The following is a 21,233-nucleotide window of genomic DNA, read 5'->3' on the forward strand; positions in this document are numbered from 1 at the left end:
AATGAAATAGTGTGGGACTGTATGTTTGGGGAATTAAATGAATGTAGTCTGTATGGCCATAAAGGCTCAAAAGAAAGGAGATGAGATTAGAGAGGTAGGCATGGAAGGCCTTGAATACCACAGGAGTAAGGTCAAGAGTATATCCATCCATTCAATAGTTTTGCATTAACAGAAGTCAAGGGGGAAAAAAATTTTCATGTTCAAATATAAGCTCATGTTATACAGTTTTGTTGGTGTAGTCAACAGCAAAACTTCATATGGCCTTTCTTTTAATAATGCGTGCTGTGACTTTCCGAGAGAAAACAGATTTAGTATTCAACACTTCAATATTGTATTTAACTCCTTTATTCATGAAGATACACAGATTATTTTTGGATTACCTTGTAAAGTACTTTAGAAAATGTAATACAATTGATGCTTAAAGAAAAAGTATAAAATAATCAAATTGGTCTAATATTTAATAGAAACATTGGGCTATCTTATATGATGGAAGATGGTCTGAAAGAAATAGAGTGATGGTTAATATGCCGGAAGCAGTAGGAATAGTGGGATAAAAGGAAAAAGAAAAAATAAAAACAATGCTAAGGAAGCAGACAAGATGTTGACTAATTAGTTTTGGTGAAATATAGGACGACTCAATGATTTCTACCTTGAGATATCAGGTGAATGACGCTGTCAGGATCCTTAGTCAGGACTACTGATACAGGAAAAGATACAAAGTTGAAGGAAAAGATAACTAAGTCTGTTTCAGACATTTCAAATTTGATTTGTCTATGATATGGGGGAAAATGCACAGGAGATAGCTAGATAGATCTGGAAGAGAAGAGATGGCTCTAAAGTAAATTCTGAAGTCAGCAGCAGCTACTGACTGGAAAGTTAATGTGATGGGTGGGTAACATGGCATAGAGAGATAAATAAGAGGAGAAAGCTACCGGAAATGGAAGGTCAAGAATGAAGAGACAGGCCGGGCGCGGTGGCTCATGCCTGTAATCCTAGCACTCTGGGAGGCCGAGGCAGGTGGATCGCTCAAGGTCAGGAGTTCGAGACCAGCCTGAGCAAGAGCGAGACTCCGTCTCTACTAAAAAATAGAAGGAAATGATCTGGACAACTAAAAATATATATAGAGAGAAAAAATTAGCCGGGCATGGTGGCGCATGCCTGTAGTCCCAACTACTCGGGAGGCTGAGGCAGAAGGATTGCTTGAGCCCAGGAGTCTGAGGTTGCTGTGAGCTAGGCTGACGCCACAGCACTCACTCTAGAGAGACTCTGTCTCAAAAAAAAAAAAAAAAAAAAAAAAGAATGAAGAGACAGCAGAATTAAAACCAACGCAGCATGATGATGATTAGAACATAATGGTTAAGGAAGGAAGAGAGGTTTCAAGCTGGTCAACACTCCCAACCAAAAGAATTAGAAAAGGCCAGGTATGTTACAATAATAATTTAGAGATATCAGATATCTATGCAAACAATGGCATCTAGATGCACACAAATTTTAGGAGCGAGCCTCTCCAAAGTTATATTTTAATCTACAGTCATTTTTTCCCCAAATGGAATATTTGCCAATTCTGGGATCAGGCTGTGATTCTAACTTAGCACAGTCTTAGAACCGCCAATGGGAGCAGATGTAATCAGTGAAATTTGCTGCAGTTGGGCAGAAACTGAGCGACAACTTGAAAATTTGGGAGGCTGAATTTAAAAAAAGATGTAGACCGTGGTAAATAATATCAAATGTAGGAGAAAGGTCAAGAGAAACTACAACTAAGAAGTTATCAATTGAAATTAACCATTCTCTGGAAAACTTTGCCAGGACATTTTTACTATAGTGGAAGAGGAGAAGCTTGATTGACTGGGCTGCTAATAATAATTCACATTTATTGAGCACTTACTATATATAATAGACTGTCCTAAGCTAGCATGCACATTCACACCTGTTTCTATGTTCTCCATACACACTAACATACACCTGTATAAACTCAATTAGCTGGGTGTGGTGGCTCATTCCAGTAACCCCAGCTCTTTGGGAGGCTGAGGCAAGAGGATCACTTCAGGCCAGGCATTTGAGATCAGCTTGGGCAATATAGCAAAAACCTGTCTCTACCAAAAAATTAAAACAGTAGCCAAGCATGGTGGTACATGCCTGTTGTCCCAGCTACTCTGGAGGGTGAGGTGGGAGGACTGCCTGAGCCCAGGAGTTCTGGGCTGCAGAGAGCTATGATCGCACCACTGCACTCCAACCTCAGAAAATGACTCTGTCTCTCAAACAAAACAAAACGAAAAATAAAACAAACAAACAAAAACTTCATTTAATCTTCAATACAATCCTATGAGGTGGGTATTATGTTCATCCTCAATTTAAAGAAAAGTTATGGGGCCAGGCATGGTGGCTCACACCTTTAATCCTAGCACTCTGGGAGACTGAGGCGGGTGGATCGCTAGAGGTCAGCAGTTCGAGATCAGCCTGAGCAAGAGCGAGACCCCATCTCTACTAAAAATACAAAAAATTAGCTGGGCATGGTGGCGCATGCCTGTAGTCCCAGCTATTCGGGAGGCTGAGGCAGGAAACTGCCTGAGCCCAGGAGTTCTGGGCTGCAGAGAGCTATGATCGCACCACTGCACTCCAACCTCAGAAAATGACTCTGTCTCTCAAACAAAACAAAACGAAAAATAAAACAAACAAACAAAAACTTCATTTAATCTTCAATACAATCCTATGAGGTGGGTATTATGTTCATCCTCAATTTAAAGAAAAGTTATGGGGCCAGGCATGGTGGCTCACACCTTTAATCCTAGCACTCTGGGAGACTGAGGCGGGTGGATCGCTAGAGGTCAGCAGTTCGAGACCAGCCTGAGCAAGAGCGAGACCCCATCTCTACTAAAAATACAAAGAAATTAGCTGGACAACTAAAAATATATAGAAAAAATTAGCTGGGCATGGTGGCGCATGCCTGTAGTCCCAGCTATTCGGGAGGCTGAGGCAGGAGGATCACTTGAGCCCAGGAGTTTGAGGTTGCTGTGAGCTAGGCTGACGCCACGGCACTCTAGCCCAGGCAACAGAGCGAGACTCCGTCTCCAAAAAAAAAAGTAAAGAAAAGTTATGTAACTGACCAAGGCCTAACCGCTAATCATTGCTGAAGCCAAGAATTGCCTGAGCCAAGCTACCTCCAGGTTGCTTTCTTCAGCTTCACCACACCACCTCCCAACATAAAGAAAGCAGACACAGAGAGAGTATTTCATTTAAATAGAATGCAGGCTTTAAATTTCCTTTAAAAGTCTAAAGTTTTAAGTAAATTTTAAGTTAAAAAAATTTAATGTCACCTTAAATAGCACACTGATTCAATATCATATTGACTAAACAGCAGTATCATCAGCATTAAACCCTTCCCATACTCATAACCAACTCTTACAACCACCCCAAAGCCAATAACAGTGGAACAAGGTAAGCTGGGAAGGATGGTTCATCTCCCCTCCATCCACTCCCACCATAAAACCTTCTCCTGTGTTACTTCTTAAGTTTGCCCTTGTGACTATTGATTTTACTGTAAGAAGTTGAACCTGAGAAGGAAGACAGGTTTTTTGTGGGAAGAAAAATGTTTCATAGTGGAAGGATGGCTAATCTATGAACACAGAAGTGTGTACATGTACATGTATAATTTGTGTTTTATATAAATGTATTAGGTATGAACACAAATGCCATGTCATTTTCTAAATATTGGAATATGGGCTTAGAAAGAAATAGAGACCAGAATTAAAAACTCTAATATATAACTGGAAGCAATTGTGGTATAGGCCACTTTCTTGGGATTGAAAAAAACCTGTATTTGACTCCAAGCTCTCCTATTTATAACTTTTTGAGCAAATCACACAGATTTGAGATTCGGAACTTTTAGAGCCAAGTCCTAACTCCATAATATGGAAACAACACAGCTTTCAATATAAAGTTTTATGAGGATTAAATAGTAGCATATTTAGTAAAGGAGATATATAAACTGAAAGGAATGATTATTGCATTGTTAATACGTGAAGTTTGCATAAGTGTATCCCAGTATAGAAAGAAAAAGTGATAAAACATTTTAGAAAAAAAATTATATTCTAATGAATAAACCACACATCTGTACAATGAGTAATTGTTAGTTATTTCAGCTTTGTTGTTGTCAATATTTGTTAAACTGCTTTAACTTCTAGCCTTATCTTGATTTTACTTTCTTAAATTAACTTCCTGTGCTTTAAGTTTAAACAAGATTACTATACCCCTGAGAAAAAAGTTGCTTATTTGTTCATTTAAATTGAGCTTTATTCAGGACAATAAATTTAGGCCTTGGCTTAAAAGGAGACAAAATGATTGGTTCTTTATTAAAGAAAAAAAAAAAGTTTCTCTTTTTAGTGACCTCATTTTCCTCGCCAAGTGTTGTCTTTGCCTCATTAACTAGAGCTAGAAAAAATTTCTAAGATCAGATACCTTTACTGCTAAAGATCTAATCAGCTTTATCACTTCAGCAGAGCCCTCACCTTGTAGGGCTCTTCTGTCCAGTCGGGGGAAACAAATCTCAATAGCTTAATTACGCAAAGCTTTCTTGGGCTAATGCTCAGGTCAGATCTAATGCTAGGTGTCAAGTAGTCAACCGGGGCTTCCGAGGAGAAAAGAACCATCGAAGCCACACCAGATGTCAACTTCAACCCACCCAGGAGGCCAGCCCAGGAACAGAATGGCTGGGTTCTGCTTTTCATGCTGTTTTTACTCCACTCCATTACCTGAAATACTGAAGGTGATGATTCTAATCAAATTTTTGCTACTCCAGCAACATTCCTGGATTATTAACTAAATAAGTGAAGTTGAATTAAAGTAGAGGGGAAACAATGGCAAACCTCAAAGAACAAGAACAACTTTATCTGGCAAACTCGATTGATGCAGAGGAAGTTTCTCCTAAATGGAAAGCTGAACTAGATGTCAGGAAGCCTGGTATCTAGTTGTTGGTCTGCTGTAACCCATAACCAAGGCAATTTGTTTAACTTGTGTCTTTGTAGCCTCATCTGCACAATACTGCCTTTGCCTATGCCACAGGTTTCTTCTGAAGATTGAATGGTTGGTGTATGTGAAATGATTAAATGACATATGAAATATCAAGCACAAAATACTATAGACTAGAAATACCTAAAAAAAAAAAAAAAATTGCCCTTAATTTTCTTTCACTAATATCATAGAGGTAAGAGTATAGCTCCAAAGTCAGATATATATATTTAGTTCACACTTTTTAACTGTAACTTATGTAAAAATTATATAACGTTACTTGTGTAATGTTAACTTATGTAAAATGTAAACTGCAATTTCCTCTTCTATAAAGAAAACTATTAATATTCACCTCCAGGATTTAGGGAGTATTAAATGAGATAGTGTACATGACACATTTAGCACAGCTCCTGACACACAGTTAAGTATTCTAGGTTAAGTGGCACCACTTTTATCATGGAAAGAAAACATCCACAGAAGATCCATATATAAATAAATTTCTTCCCATTTCTTTTCCCTTCTCCCTCTCATCACAAACTTAACCCTCATCCCAATTTGAAAGGATAGAATAAACTGGTATTTGATTCCTATAAACCTCTTTAAATTTGTGGTTGTTTAATTTTAACTTTTAAACATTAAATTTTACTTATGTAAAGTTCAAAGTAAATTACACATTTGACTTCGAAGAACAAACATGCCATAATCAAAACCTGTTTCTAAATATTCATGTCCACATTTTGAAAATAAACAAAATAGCCATCTGTAGGACACACGACAATGACTAATGCTGCAGTTTCAACCATATGAGCACAAGTAAAGCACATACGTACGTATCTTTCATTCCAATGTGTGACCTCAAAGTCAGGAACTGTGGTCGACTCAACTTTCTGTCCTCAAAGCTCAAATACTGCCTGGCACAAAGTACACTTTCAAGAGATGACAGCAGGACTATATATATTTACATATATGTACATACATACATATAAAAATCATTAAATATAATTGATCTCTATCTTGTAAACTAAACATTGTAGTTTCTCAAGATTCCGTCTTAGGTGTTCTCTCTTCACTCCCATACTTTCTACCCTGATAGGACTGAGGAAGATAAGCCTACAAAGAGGACAGGAGGGATTTTAAAGGATTTTTACATGTGTAGAGCTATAAAAGAAAGATGCAAGTATATGGGATTACAAAAGCTAATAAAAGAACATCTAAGGGGAAAGAGATATCAGGACCAAATGTTAGTCAAACACTAAGTAAAATGTAGATTAAAGATACCCCTTTTATCTATGCCACTGAGATCAGAAGTGCCCAAAGGAAGACCTATCTGTGTGAAATAACAGAAGTGGAAACATATTGGGCAATGATGACAACAGTGGAGGTGTGTCCACAAGAAGTTTAAAAACTAATAGAGGATAGAGTGGATATGGATGGATAGAGAAATATGACTGAGAATGGAAGAAGATACGGGATCAAGGGAAGGGTTCCAGGGTTTTTTTTTTTAATTATTCTTATTATTTTTAAGATGGAAAATACACATTTAGATATTGAAGAGGATGATTCAATTTGGTAGGAAATATTTGAGTGTACACAAGAGAGAAATAATAACTGTTAGTGTGACAGAGAGTAAGATCCAAATCACAGGTCATAACCGGGGGCTCTACCTTTTCTTAATAATAGAAGAAAAGGAGAAAGTTCATAAAAATGTGATTTGTAGGAAGGGTAGACAAAATTGCTATTACATAGCCTCAATTTTCTCACCTATTAGGACTGGGATGGTGAAAAGAAGGAGTTGTTGAAGTTTGGAGTGAACTGAATGGAGTGAAATGGAGAGGAGAATGAGAAACAGAACTGAAGAGAAAAATACAGTTAGAGAATTTCCAGTTGTATTTTGGGCCCAATTGAAGTTGACGACCATGAATTTCTAGTGATCAAAATCTATCATATGATGTAATTTTTTCAAAAACAGCATTTGCTTAGATTTAAGCCCAGAAAAAGTAGATAAAGATAAGCAAAGAATTTATGGAAACAGCAACTGTACAACAAAAATGATTATGGTGAAATCGAATTTTGATATGATAAGCAAGTTGATGAACTGGCAAAAGACAGATGGCTGGATGGATAGAAGCTCTCCATGACATTGTTGGATGATCTCAGCAAAATGAATACAGTAGAATGAGGTAAGTTTATGGTAAGGAAGAGAGATACATACATGTGAAGTGAGAACAGTTGTGAGATACTACAACATCCATTTAACCAGAGAAGAGGTTGCTAAGGGGAAATAAGGAAGTCACTGAATCTTGGAAGTGGGGGGGTAAAAGAACTAATTATCAGAGGGCTTTCCACACATATACTGATGTGATTAGTATAATCATGGGCCTTGGAAGTAGAGAGAGCAACTCTAAATGAGGCTGCTCCCAAAGTTTATGATGAGTAGAAGAAAATGACTTAGTGTCCAATGGAAGGAAATAATGAGGATGACGTCATGGTTGAAAGTAAAAACACTCAAAGCAGCCCAGGTGTTTCCCAGCCATTGACCTGGTCCTAAGTTACACAAGAAATAATATCTTCTCTTTTGGAGAATGTTTTGGAAGAAGTGTCCACAGGCTTGAGCCACAAACAGATTATGATTACATAATTGTGTAAATAAACTTATGTTTATGTCCTCTACTATTAATAAAACATAAGCTCACTGAGAACAGCGACTGTGTCGTATTCCTCCCATTACTGAACCACAAGATTTCTATTGCGTGTGAGGGCTGGAAAGAGTTCCAGTACATTACAGAAAACAACTATGCAGTATCAGCGAATTCTAGTTAATAGTTTTGCCTAAAAAAGAAAAATGGTAATAGGTATTTAACTTATTTTTACCTAACTTACACAATTTTGTTGATATGATGCTCTCTTGAGAAAGTTCCGGATAATCTTCCCAAGCCAATTTAGAAATCATGAAAACAATAATTACCTCCCTAAAACCATTAAAGAATGCTATAAAGCATAAATTTCTGCCAATGGGCCCCAGATCTTCTATAGAGTAAGTATGTCAAAACTTAAAATTTTACAATCTAATTTGTTTTCAAATGTGAATATTATATATTCATCCAAAAAGATGAAGATACACCTAACTGACAGATGATATCAAAAGTCCAGTGTGCAACCAGCCGTTACTATGACCCACTGTAGCTCTTCTCAGAGGCACTGTTGATTTGGATTTCCGCCTTCTCAACTAAGGATTAGAGGAAAGTGTTAGAGAAAAGGAGCTTCTCTGAGACAGACTGCTGCATGCCAGGCTGGTTTGCCCACTGACTCATGTAATAGCTCACTTCTAAGAACTAAAGTGTGAAACTGCCTTTAGTCAAGGCCTTGGGACTCTCTGAAACTAATGAATTCTTAACAACCTATTGGTTGTTTACTTCTTTATTGAGTTACTGGAGGAATTCCAGAACCTGTAATCACAAAAAGTACACAGATAAAATATGTAAGCAAGGGAAACACCTGTATATTCTTTAACTTTAAAGCCTCTTGTGAGAGTAATTGGGAGTTCTAATTATATGCCAACTAAGCATGCAAGGCAGTTAAGACACATACTCAAGCCCAAATCAATTCATCTAACCCGTAACAGATTTCAAATTTGAGCTATCCTTAGCACCTCTGTAACTCATAGCTACATAAGAATTCAAAATCACTGATTTTCCTTCAGATGCCCAGAGATTAAAAACGGCTGGTTCTTGAGAAGGCCTTAGTCCTAGCAAGACTTCACAACTTCACAACAGGACTTTATAGTCTGCAGGGAGTAATTACAGACCCAGCCAGTCTAAAACCAACACTCTCTTACCTGAATACGTATGCGCTTTTTGCATAGTTCCAGTATCTGCCACACAGCAAGAGCTACTGTATGGGTTTAGACATTCTTTTTCTTTCATACATACACACGCCCACATAGTCCTAGCTATCAGTGTGTCATAATAATATAATAGTGACTTAAGTTGATTTTAGAATGCAAATACTATGTATAATGTCACCAAGTATTCTTGAATACAACATCAATGTATCCAATTACAAAGGCTTTGGTTACAAAAAATATCCCGAGGCTTAGTATTACCAATTCCCTATATGATAAGAAAGAATACTACATTATGTAACATTGATGATAATATCAGGTATAATAAAACTGCACTTATGTGAAAAGCCAACTACAGCATCCAAATCAACTACAACCCTTTTCAGAGAATAGAACATCAGTCAAAGCACCCACCGGTGTCCAGGTAACAGTAAAAATGCAGGACCACAGATCTCAAGAAGAAAATAAAACCTAAGAGATTGCACACCAAAGTAGACTGTATAAAAGCCCAAAGACGGAGATATTCAGAAGACTCCATACTAAAATGGATATGCAAGCATAGTATATTCCTATGTTTCAAATTAGCCCAGGGAGTTGGCTATCCCTAATGTAATCACCAACAGTATCTAGAAGATCTAAATAGAGGAATTAACAATAATCATTATCAGATCTTATGCTAGAATGCTGAAGTTCATAATAATAGTCCATTAGTTATTTAAATTAATTCATTTCTAAAATCTTACACTTGTAAAAGATTATCAGTGGTCTTTTAAATCTGAATAGATATTGATGCAGGTTAACATGTATCAAAAACACATGACTTCTTAGTCTTAATGTGACTAAGAGAGACCTCGACAAACTTTTTATCTCTGAAAACAAACCCAAAACCTGCAATGAATAATGTTCACAAAATAAACCCAAGAAAAATGTTTGTGTTCTCTGCATTTTTTTATATCATTGGATGGCTTTGGAGAAAAAAAGAAAAAGTATGCATTGGGTTCCCCAAAAGGTTTTGATATAAGACCCTTATGATAACAGAGATAGACACGTGCATACGCCCACAGCACAGACCACAGACCTCAACTCAAATCCCAGTTCTGACCTCATGAGGTCTTTGGGAGGATGAATAGAGATTATACATAATTTAGGACGTTTTCCATAAATGTTAGCTTCTTCCTCCCTTTCCTTTCCTTCCCCAGGGACTGATTCATCACAGGCAGTGCCTTAAGACACAGCCAGTGAGAAACGAGGTAGCAAAAGGCAGCTTCAGTTGCTTCAGTTGACACTATTGCTGGAGAACATAAGGAAACATCGTTTAGCTCTTCTGTACCACAAAAACTCAGCACCACAAACTCACTACCTTCTCCATTCCTAATCTCTTACATCCCTTTCACTGAACTCCCTTATGTGACTTCTTTGCCATTTCAATTCAGGGCATAAGTATGGTGCAGCTGGCTGAGACTATAGACCAGTGTAAGGTATGCCAGCTCCCTGCTCTCTTTAGAGCCTTCTCCAATCCCAATACAAGCAGACAGATAGGCAGAGGATGATACTATTAACTACATTCTATATGCCTTTAAAAATGTATTCAGAAATAAAATTGAGGTAGGACCCACTATTCATGACATGAGTTTAGCAAAAGAGAGGAAAAACCAAAAAGGCAATTAGAAGAGGAAAATAAAAGATTACTGAAATAATCCAAGATCTAAAAATGTCATTAAACACATTTTTCATCTTATGGATCTGTCCTTAGATACATAAGCAAGCAACTTACACCATAAAAGATTTGGTATAAAACTGAAAGTGGGGAAGCAAAGAGTAGCAGAAAATTCATCATCAAAATGTCATTTCTATATCTTTACTATCATAGCTCTACCATCTGGGTTATATTTTATAGTTAGTTGTCTGGGCCAAAAATAAAAGATGACTGGTAAAGGTTTCTATTTCTATCAACGTGACACTGAATTACAGTACTATTTTTCCTCACTTCCTGAGATGTGCCATTTGTCTTCCTACAATCCACAAGCAGAACCTTTTAAATTTTAGCACCAACATTCCTATCTTACACATAGCAGAAGTAGATCACTTCACTTGTACAACTATATCTGAAAAATAATACTTTCAAACTAACACAGTAAGTCTATTCCCTGCCACACTTAAGTGACTCTCAAGAGCTTTAATTTATAGTCAGGAAGCTCAATTAAGAAAATTAAAATTAGTAGTGAGACTCTATATGTACCATCATATTAAATATCTAATAACATATGAAATCTGTTGACAATATGCACTTTTAAAGAAAAGCAATCTTTAAGTAAACCAGATGAGCAACTGCAACTGAACAGGTAAGATAACTGGATTAGTCTACACCCAGGCAAAGTTCAACCAGATGCTAAACGTGAGCTACCACATCACAAATTCAAACATATTAATAAGTAGTTGTTTTGTTAAAACCTCTTGGTAAAAAGAGAACTTTCTACTCACATCATACTCATTTAAAAATTAAGTAATTTCAAAGGTACTATGATCTTTCCTTTTTGAAAACATAGGTTAGCGTTAGTGTGGAGAGAGATTTTTACATAAAGTTTATTAGAGTAACTAGTTTATGTACTCTTAGTTGAATTTAAGAATAGAAAGCTCATGAGTTTTTTTTTCTCTTTTGTTTTACAAGCCAAATGGTCAAGCGCGGTGACACCTTTAGCTGTAAGGTTTAAATAGTACAAACACAATTACATATTATAATTTATGATATTAGTGTTTTTACCTAGCAAACACCTAGTTAAAATTCAAAAATATTTACAAGGAAAAGTAATGAAAAATGCATTTCATAGTCAGCTTGTACAGAAGAAAATAATGGGGAAATTTAGAAGATATCCTAGCACTACTAAAAAATGGATACGTACATACAAATATGCACATCCATATTTGCCTTTTTTTCTTTAAAAAACTAGTTAAGCTGAATAAACTAAAAGTATACAGTTTATTTCTTTTCAGAATATAAACTGAAATATTTGGTAATACACTTAATAAAATATTTATGTGCCATAAATCGGCAAATGATAGTCTTTAAGACTTTCAGAATCTTGTAAAAAAATTTTAAGGCAAAAAATTGTTATCTGGAAGATTCAGAGATGTAAAGTTAGTCAAAAAAAAAAAAAAAGAAGGAAAATAATATCTTTTCCATATCACAAGTCAGTACTATTTTTGAAGAATACCCATAATCTCTCTGGGTGTCTGGTAGTCAATAAAAATGGATTGAGACATAAGAAATCACAACAGTAAGAAAAAAGAAAACCTTGGAACTCTTTGTACAATTACAAAGGCCTGAAACTACTATATTTTAAAAATGTGACTGATTCATAGACCAATTTTGTTACCCATATAAAACAAAAGTAATGGAATAAAATCAGGTTTTAAAGATAGATGAGGAGAAATAAACTATCCTCATTGAGAAAAGCTCATGGGGGACAGGGACAAAAGAGGAGGGAAAGTCTTAATTTTATCGGCAGGATTTAGTTATAGGTGAGGGAAATTGACAGACATAATGACCAAGTGCCTCCTTTAATAAAGAGTTTATAGAATAGAAACCAACTCTAAGTGATTTAAGTGGCCTAAAAGAGAGTGTCACTCAAATAATTAGAAAAATTGCGCAAATCAAAAGCCTTCACCAGAGACATCAGAAAATACTTAGCCTACTTAACCTTTGCACTGATTCCACATATTGACAAATTATCTAGATGTTGAAGGCTGCAAAATACCATAAGAGAGACCAGGTCAAAAGTTCTCAAAGCGTGGTCCTGGCACCAGTAGTATCAGCAACACCTGGAAAGTTCTCAGAAACGCTGTGGAACAGAGCTTAGAAACGCTTAGAACAGAGTGATCGGTTCCCACAGCGCCTCCAGGTGATGATGCAGCTAAAATTTGAGAACCACTTATCCAGACTGATCTCCATGCTGAAGCTAGAAGTTACTTGACAGTCTTAGTCCTCTAGTTAATAATGGAAGAACTGGTTCTAAGGACCAGTCGTCTTCTTCAGTACTGTTTTCTTGGCGTGCGGGCGCGCACACACACGCACACAAAATAAATCCACAAGTGGATTCATGAGTTTTCTTTATCAGATACCCAGCTAAAACAAAAATATAAGCATGTATAAAATACTAATTTTAAAATGTTTGAAAATTTGGCCATCCATCAAAAAAATTCATCGAGTGTCTAATATTGCATAGACTAATATTTGACAGAAAGAAATGGCTAATTTTTGGTTCCTGTCCTCAAGAGAGTCACAATGTGGCAGAAGAGACAGACACGTTAGGAAATAACTATAGTAGAGTTATTTGTGATAAAGCAGAGTTAGAGAGGTAGGAAAGTTGATAGGAGGGAGAAAATTACCTGGGAGAAGAGCAAAAGACTTCAGGGCAAGTGACCTTTGAAACATCCTTCATTCACCAAGCACTTAGTGAGCACACTATACATTCTAGCCACTAGGGATACAAAGGCAGATAAAAGGCAGAGCCACAACTTCTAGGAGGTAAAAATCTGTGACATGTGTAGAACAATAACACAGAAAAAGGGAAAGGGTTGGCAAACTATTTTCTATCGGGGAAAGCAGACGATTCAAAAGGAAATGATTACAGAGCAGAGTTTTAAAACAGCAGAAAAGAGGACATTACAGACCAAATGAGGTCCATCTGCAAAAGACTGACAACAGGAAACATCATAAGCTATTGGCACAAGCAATTTATGGACCGCGTAGCTATAGTTCGGAAGAAGAGAACGGAAGAGAAGGCCTAGGAGATAGGAGGCATGGACCTTTTGTCCCACCAGCAGGAGTCTGCCTTTTATTCTGAAGGAACAGTCATGCCTTTGAAGGGTTTTACAAATGACATAATATGATTGACTTGCATCTTAAAAAGGTCAGTGTGGTAGCAACAACCAGATTGAAGAACTGCAATCTCATCAGAAAGACCCAAACATCTAACAGTATACCTTAAACAGGCTGGGATATTAATCAGCCAGTCAAGAAATATTTACTGCTTGTCTGCTATATACAATAATGTGGAAAGATTTAAGTGGTATTGCTACATTCATATACATATTTATGGAGAGATCAAATATATTATTATATATTCAAGAAAACATACCTGTGTGTGTGTAGATTATTTATTTTTGTTTTAAATCCAAAATTTAATAACAAAAAAGTGTTTAAAATAAAAGTCTCAGGCTTTATTTAAATTTAATTGGAGACTTAAAGTCATAAACATTGTCTTCACTCTAAGATTTATAAAACAGTAAGTGAAGTTGATGTAATAAAATGCCAAAGTTTCACCCCTTTCACTTTAAGTTAAATCCAGTTTTCATAGATAGGAGACTGGTGAAAATTCATCTTTAATTTTCTCTTTACTGCATGTCACCAAAAAGCCAAAATGATTTACTCAACTAATCTGATTCAAAGTTCCAGATCTCGAAAATGTGAAGGTTCTCAGATTTGTAATCAGACCTAAACTTTACTGTCATAAGTGCATAACAAATCCTGGCACAAAGAAAAATGGTCAGAATATATTTACTCAGAAATCAATTAGGACCACTGAGAATTACTTAAATACAATAATTTGAGGTGATGCATAGGAGGAGGAAATCATCTAAAAATTATCCAGAAATAAAATTGTTTCTTTTATACTAAAACCATAGTTTTATGTTTTAAAAATAATGCTTTTAGAATAGAAATCACTATTCTGTTTGTACCAATTTCCTCCTGTAAGAAAACAGAGGTTATGCAAAAATCCCTTAAAATTCCTATAATAAAGACCAAAACATAATGTCATATCCAACAAGGTAATAATTAAAACCTCCATTTGACTATATTAAAAAGATCAAACTATCTTACACACTCAATGATAAGGCAGACTTAATCATGCATGGCTTAATTGGCTATTACCTCCCCTTTACCTCTTCCTGAAGTGCCCATGCTAATACTAGAGATAAATGATCAGAAAAATCGAAGGCATTGGGAAAATGAAAATAAAGGAGACAAATAATAAAAATGTCAGTTTCACTGTCAGTAGACCCTTATGGCATACGCACTTGTTCATTAGATAACTATTTATTGAGCACCTGATATGTACAAGAAATAAACATGAAAAAAGTTGATGCTTTCATGAAAAACATTCTAGTATGGAAAAAAGACAATAAAGAACCAAACAGAATGGTGACCAATGTGCTACGGAGGCAAGGAGCTAAAGAACAGATGGGTAGAAACAGGGTGATCAAGTAAGTTTCTGACAAGGTAAATTACGATTAGAGCCCAGCATGTAAAGATGGAAGGAATACCGTTAAAGGCAGAGGGAATGGCAAGCACAAAGACCTAGAGACAGAAGCAATCTTGGAGCACTCCAGAATCAGAGGGCTGAATGAGGGCTTGATGTGGAGCTGGCCAGGAGTCAAATCCATGATTAAAAATTTGGATTTTATTCAGACTCTGTTGAGAAGCTGCTGGAGGATTTGGGGTAGAATTTCTAAATTCATAGTATCTAACATGTGTTTTTAAAAGAACAGTCTGCTGTGAGAACAGCCTATCAAGGGCAAGAAAGGAAACTGGGAGAAGCGTGGGGAGGCCCGTGTCTGGTATAAGAGATGGCAGAAGCCTGGACTTCAGCAGTGCTCTCAAATGTTCCCACATTAAGAAACAAACAGAAAATGATAATAGCTGTGTGGCGCGTGGAGTAAATGGACAAGACTGTTTAGAGTTTGAGGCACCAACCTATAGGCTAGGTTGTCCCAACACAGACTGATTCTACACTTGCAACAACACTGCCAGGGAACACCGGCATGCCACCGCTCAGAAGCACCAGTCTAAGAGAGCAAGAAGTGGTCAGATCCGGACAGGTTGCTCGTGGGTAGGGTGTGGAGAGAAAAAAAAGCTCTTCACAGTATGCTAATTAAGAAACCAAAACATTATGTACTCCTATTTCATTGAATACCAAGTTTAGTACACACATATATGCATGTGCAAAGACAGACACACATACATGTCCCAGTCGGACACTTATCAAAATATTAGGGATCATCTCTGGAGGGGAAGGAGGGTGAGATTGTGAGTTACTTTCACTTTCTATATATTTCTGCAATAATTTATTTATAACAAGTTTATATTGGTTTAGTAAACAATGTGTATGTGTAAAAGTTTGAATAGTCTTTCTCTCCTTTAAAATATGTCCTTTCAACTAAATCATCAGGAGTAGAGGGGAAGAATATAATTTCAAGTTCCAGAAGAATGATTCAGTGTGTTTTCAATTTTCATTCTTTTATGTGAAAATCATAAATCTTTAGGAGAGGATCATAAAAATTCTAACTATACTACTTTTCTAGCAGTTGAAGATGTAACTTAAAACATTATTCTTTCCTTTTCATTTAAAGAAAGTTAAAAATAAAGCAAAAGAATGTGACTTTCTTCTGTAAGAACTCTTCCACACAATCTCTTCCATTCTCCAGTCCATAACATGTATAAACATATGTAACATGGATGTAATTTCTTAGAAAATGTCTTAAAGTTTATAGGCTCAGCCGATAGTTATCTTGGGGGAGGAATTGGATGGAATGGGTGAAATGATATGAAAGAGGAGTTTTACTTTTTACTTTATTGATGTCTGCATTTGAATTTTTATAAATATTTATCAGTATGTCACCTGCATAACTTAGAAAACCTTTTTTAGGCCTAGAGAGTATATTATTATTATGCTCTGGACTATACTTCTCATGACATGGCTTCCCTAAAAATATATTTTCCATTCCGATTTTTTAAAAAAGAGATTGGACTTTATTCTAAATGTAATGGAACAGGCTTATAGCAGAGGAGTGACATAATCTGAATTATGATCTAAAGAAGCTTATTTTGATGACCATGAGAAGTGGTTTGTCGGAGAGAAGAGCCAGAAGCAGAGACTGTATTAAGGAGGCCACTGCAGTTGTTTGAGGAAAGGATGGTGGCATTAACCATGAGGATGGCAGAGGAAATGGAGAAAATGGCCTTAACTATGCTAGCACAGCAAGTGGCATGAAGTATGCTTTTCTAGACCTAGTCTTCAGGTAAGAAAGAAAGAGGGCTGGGGTATATTCGCTGCTTTTCTAATTTGAATTGGAGAGCTGGAACATTTTTTTTTTTTTTTTTTGGGAGATACTTGTATAATGTCCATTTCTGAAAGCAGTTTTCCTCATCCTCTAAGAAATTTACAAGACTTACACAATCACTTTTACACATTTGGAAGCAAGTGAGGTGAAAATGATTTCAATGCAAACTTCTTTCTCAGTTTGACTCTAGTATAAAAGCATGCTGTCACTGAAGTTTCAAATATTAGAAGATACTGCAAAAAATACAAAGTCATACTGAATTACTTTAAAGATACCTAAGAAATACTGTTTTAATAGTTTAAGAATTAATGGTATAGTTGTCCTCTAAAGAAAAAAAAAAAAACTTAACCTAAATCGCAAAACTGATACGCATTCTCTTAGATTTTCCACCTATCTTTTCAGTTATAGGCCGAGGTCTCTACTTAGTATTTCATCCTGAGACTGGCTAGCAATAATTTCTTTTTTACCCCTCTAAATCTGTCATTCTGTCAAGCCTCTGAACTTCATTTTCTATTTTATCTCCTCAAATATAAATTCCATCTTGTCTTTATTTTTTATCTATTTCAAGTTCAATGCTTAAAATGAAAATTTCAAAAAAGAAATCTTCATTTTTGTTCAAACATATTAGATGATTCATTGTTTTATTTCTTTTGGCTTGTATGACTAAAGATGTAAAAGCAGAAATCAATATTCATACGTATTTCTCAATAGGTTATATCAGTTTGAAATTTGAACACAATGCTTATAGAGGGAAAAAGATATCAAAAACAGTGCAACAAATTACAATAAATTTTCCAAACTAGACCTTAAGATACTCCATAATATAGGTGAAACACTAGATTATACATTTCTAACAGGTTTATTTTTTATACTTTCTCCACAAAATATACTGTGACCAACTCTGAATTAGCAAAATGTTTAAAATGCAGTAAAATCTAGCCACATGTCTACAGTTATCAAAGAGCAGGTTATTAGGTGTAGAGTTTTGTCTAGAGCAATATTGTCCAACAACGCTGTCTGCCACAAAGGATATGTTCTATATCTGTCCTATATGGTAGCCACTAGCCAGCCACATGTTGGCACTGAACACTTCAAATGTGGCTAGAATAAAGAAAGAAATTTTTAATTTTATTTAAATTTAAATAATTACATCTGGCTAGTGGCTGGCTCATTTGAACAGCACTACTCTGAAATATGAATTTCAACAAATTCAGGGACTAGCTTTTAGGTGGTTTATTAATAATAGTAAAATCAGAAGTAAAAAGCAATTGGTGTGTCATGATATGTTTTCATATAAGAGTAATATAAATTCCATAAGAATCAAGAAAGTAGGTCCTACTCTTGAAGACAGCCTCATGTTGGGTTCTTACATGGTAGGCTAATTGTTTCATGGCACCAACAAGCCAGAGTGACATGACTAAGTCTAGAATCCAATATCAGGAGTTACTCAGCCTGAGAAAAGTCTCTCCACATGTGCAAATGACAGAACTGATGAAGTGTGCTTTATTTGGATCAAGCAATGCTGTATGGCTTGCTATTACAGTCAAATATTACTTTCTAGGTTTGGATTTCATCCCAATTTTATGGATGACAAATTAAGCAGCCTGGTGAAAGTTACACTGCAACTCAAAATTGTTGACAAACCAATTTTATGTACAGTTTCCAACATGTTTTTTCCCTAGATTCAAACAGTGTGAGACAAACTCAAGATTAAATTACTGAAATTAATAAGTTCATGGTAGTGAAAATATATTATAAACTATGTTCTCTTAAAGGGGGATTTTCATCTTAAGGGAATCAGATTAGGAGTCTTAAGTACAAACATTGATCATCAATATCTAGATCTTACAAGCCTAAATTTTGAATCTTTTGTTTTTGTTGTTTTCCAGTAGTGAGTTCTTTCAAGGAGCATTAGACTTCCCATACACAAAAAGAACACTAACTTCCCAAAGAAAAAAACTTAGAGTTTATTTACTTATGTTATCTTTAATAAAAGGTAAACCCTAAACCAGACCCAATTACAGGGTTATGGTGGTGGGGAAGGAGGGGCAGAAGGCAAAGAAAGAAGGAAGAGAGAATGACAGACACTTTCTCCAAAACCAACTCGACCCTCAGTTGCTTTGGAAAATCAGTTTAAGACAATAGATTTAGATAATAAGAATGTCTACCTTTTTTATGAGTTTACATGTCAATGTGAAACATCTAAATAAAACATCTACTTTATGAAATAAATTTTTAAAATGAAATACTCTTTTAGTCTTTTTATAATAGGAGGTTAACTGGCACTTCTTTTTTTTTCCAAGAATTTGGAGCTGGGGTCCAAAACCAATGACAAGAACCATTCTAAGTACTTTACATTCTAGATAATTCATGAACAACTGAGCCAAACTTACTTAAGTGTTTGCTGAGAGGTGGCAGAGCCCAGCCTTTCACGGTCCACCACCTCAGATACCCAGCTGATCTGAGCAGGGCCATGATGACAAGGGAGCCGAGTATAGTATTGACAGTGACAGTGACAGGCTTCCCTACCTCTGTGGAGGAAGAGAAGCAGGTGCTTACCCCACAGGAACTTTCCCAAAGCCAAAGGCAGGGAAGCATCTAAAGGGATCACTTGAGACTGTGGTGTCTATGACAAGAGGAGGCTGGCAACTGGCTCTCAAATGCTGCATGAGAGAGTTCTTTGGAGAATTTGGTAAAAAAAAAAAAAAAACACGCTTCAGAAGGAAAAGGCAGTTCCTTTCTAATTGTGGAGATTGTTAATGGAGGGACACTTGCTGTTGTTGCCTCTAGCAGCAGAACCACAAGAGACCAAAATGCAGTGAGTCCAGTGGTCTGCTGTTAAATGTTCAACAAACGGCAGGGAGGTGAGGGTGGGGGAAAGACAGACCATAGTTTGTGGCATTTAATTTCAGTGGTGGAAATACATCATGGTCGATTTCAAGCTACCAATATGAAGTTACTGAACGTGGGGAGAGATATGCAGCAGCACACTGCTATTATACAGCATTTCCCACCACAAAAAGACTACAGATGCAAAGCAGTATCAGGACCATAGATAATAGCATGCAGCAAAATAATCATGAAGTGATGTTTTGAGTACCTAGTACTTTCTTTTTAAAATAAAGTATTTGATTATTCACTCACATATATAATTAGTAATGTCTGTGTTAACAGCAAGATCACAAATTCCTGAAAATTTGTCAGCCCTTGTGATCCAGGACAAGCCAGCTGTTAGCAAGTAGATGGGCATGTCCCTGCTGTCCTGAGGGTTTACCCATCTCCATGTGAAAGAGCACCTTGTAGAGGTGGTATTGGGGCTCTCAGTCTTCCCAGGCAGCACCTAAGTGAGAGGCCACCCTGTTGGAAAGGCCAGAGTAGTGAACCACTCTGGTCCAAAAGGGACAAAGCTGCTTCTTTCCAGGAAGGAGAGGGCTGGTACGAAACACAACAGTACACAGAGTAAACCACCCACACCAGCTGTGACAAAAGACGACACTCATCAGTGGAGCTTTGTAGCAAAGCTAAAAAGCTATAAAAGAAGAAAGAGTAAGATCAGGAGGTCCTCCCCACACCTCATGTGGGCCCGGCTAAGGAAGAAGATACCTGCCTCTTTTATGTCTATTCCAAACCCAGTCCTGGGTAGGAGAAGACAAGAGAAACAGCTGACTGTGTATTGAGTCCTCTCTTTCAAACGGCAAGCAGCAAGTCTAGGCAACAAAGGGTGGAGGGAAGGCAAAATAAAAGGATGTAGACTTAAACTGGACTGAAATGGATTTTAATAACTGAAAATGATCAAAAAGTATATTATTTGTCCAACATGTTCTGAAGAGTCAGGGAAAAGTGAATTGACAAACACAACTGAAAATAATGGCTGGTGGTAGGGAATAGGTTAAAGCCTCCGCAAGTTGAAATGTCACAATCTGTAAAATATATGTTTAAACAGTGTTACTACATAGAATATGGTGCTAAGTACCCACCCACGACAAAATTAAAAACAGATAAGTTTTTCTCTAAAGAAAGACAACCGATTTTAAACGCTAATATCATACAAATGGTGATACGTGTAGTCCTGCTATTTCTATGTGGGCATTTTCCCATCATAGATTTACGTCAAATGTAAAGAGCTGTAAAGTGCTCTAAATACGCAAGTCATCGCCATTAAGAATAGTAACACTGTTTGGATAGGTCTTTATAGTTTACAAAAAATAGGTCTTTATAGTTTACAAAGTACCTTTATATTTTCATTTGTACAGACGGGGTCTCACTA

The 21,233-nt window shown here is 36.4% G+C and overlaps 1 protein-coding gene across 1 annotated transcript in view; it reads right to left on the minus strand.

The window, feature by feature from the left end:
• PTPRK (protein tyrosine phosphatase, receptor type, K) overlaps positions 1-21,233 on the minus strand; it is a 471,942-nt gene that overhangs the window by 305,588 nt on the left and 145,121 nt on the right. The window lies entirely within an intron of this gene.

This window comes from Propithecus coquereli, unplaced genomic scaffold (assembly GCF_000956105.1).
Source record: "Propithecus coquereli isolate 6110/MARCELLA unplaced genomic scaffold, Pcoq_1.0 Scaffold68, whole genome shotgun sequence".
Taxonomy (NCBI): Eukaryota; Metazoa; Chordata; class Mammalia; order Primates; family Indriidae; genus Propithecus; species Propithecus coquereli.